Source organism: Anomalospiza imberbis, unplaced genomic scaffold (assembly GCF_031753505.1).
Source record: "Anomalospiza imberbis isolate Cuckoo-Finch-1a 21T00152 unplaced genomic scaffold, ASM3175350v1 scaffold_190, whole genome shotgun sequence".
Classification (NCBI taxonomy): Eukaryota; Metazoa; Chordata; class Aves; order Passeriformes; family Viduidae; genus Anomalospiza; species Anomalospiza imberbis.
Window position 1 is genome coordinate 3,229 of NW_027099823.1, and position 1,614 is coordinate 4,842.

The window sequence follows — 1,614 nt, forward strand, 5'->3', positions numbered from 1 at the left end:
GCCAATCAGAGCGCGCGGCGCTGCTGACAACTCAGTTGCCAGGCCGGCGATTTTCAGGCAATCAGCGCCTGCGATAGCTCTGACTCATCGGTTGCCAGGCAGATCAAAACGCTTCTCAATGCGCTAGCCAATCAGAGACTGCGCGGGGCCATTTCTAGCCAATCAGAGCGCTTGTTCTCGATGACTCCTCAGTCGCCAGGCGGACCCGCAGCGCCCAGCGCTCCCCGGGAGCGGAATTTGGGCAGGGGGGAGGTGACCCTGGGGATGGGGATGGGGCGTGCGGGGGCAGCTGGGGCCGGACTGGTGGCACTGGTGGTGCTGAGAGCCCCCCCGGCCGCGGGGGTCGCGGTGAGAAGGGGTTGGGGGCCCCAAATTAAACCAAAGAGGGATCGGGACCCCCCCACGGAGCAGGAGGGGCCTGGAACCCCCAAAACCAAACACGGGGGAGGGGAGCGGGGATTGGGGGAACGATGGGGAAGGCGGGGAAAGAGGGGGATGGGACACCCAAAAAGGATCAAGACAACTTGAGGTGGCCACCTTTATATGTGGATGGTAGCCAATGGTAGCCAATGCTTTTTCCCAGTCCATGGGATCCCAGTCTGTGCAATCCCAGTCCATGTGGTCCCAGTCCATATAATCTCAACCCAGTTTAAGCCAGTGTGTACCGTCCTGATCCCTATGGTCCCATTCCATATGGTCCCAGTCCATAGGATCTCAGTCCAGGTGATCCCAGCCCATGTTTGATCCCAGTCTGTGTGGTTCTGCACACACTGCCAGGGTCTGAAATTCCAGTCACCAGCCAGGAAAAAATGTTCCTGCCCTTGAATGTCCTTGCTGTCCTCTCAACGAGTTAGAATAAAACTAAAAATCAATAAATTTTAATTTAAATAAAATAGAATAAAAATGAAATTTAAAAATTTCAACTCTTACAACCCTCCTAGGGCTCCGCTGCCGGAATCAGCAGGAGTGGTGTTGGCCTCTTCAGGGGAGTTAGAGTGGGACCCGACCAGAGCGGGGGCCCTTAAACCCCAAAAATCCACCCTGGGGGGCAAAACATCCCCTACAGCGGCTTGGAGTGAGTCCCCCAGAAAATTGTCACTTAAAGCCGTCATGATCACCCCTGAAAAGGGGCTTGTGGGGCTGTGGCCCCACAAACACCTGAAAATGGGGAGGAAAAAACACCCTTGGAGGGGTGAGGTCCCCCCAAACATCCCTAAAAAGAGAAAAACTCCTCTTCAGAGGGGCCTGAAGACCCTTCAGGGCCCTCGAGGAGGGACAAGATCCCCTCCTCTGCTGGGGCCTCTCCGAGCCGGGAGCTCTCCCGTTGGCGGCTGCCCTCGGGGGAGCCCCGAACGACGGCGGCTCCTGGGCTGAGCCCCCCTCAGCCGGGGCTGTGGAGGGAACTGGGGGGGCTGGGACGGGGCCTGGGGGTCCTGGGGTGACCTGGGGGAGCCTCAGTGGGTCCCACCTCCCCCTGTGCCCCCTCTCCCACCCCCTTCCCAATATTGCCCCCAAACAAAAGGTTGTGGCTGTGCCAGCGCCCCCACTGACCTCCAGCCCTGGGAACCTGGAGCAAGCGGAAACCACAACTTTGCAAATGCTACCTGTGCCTGA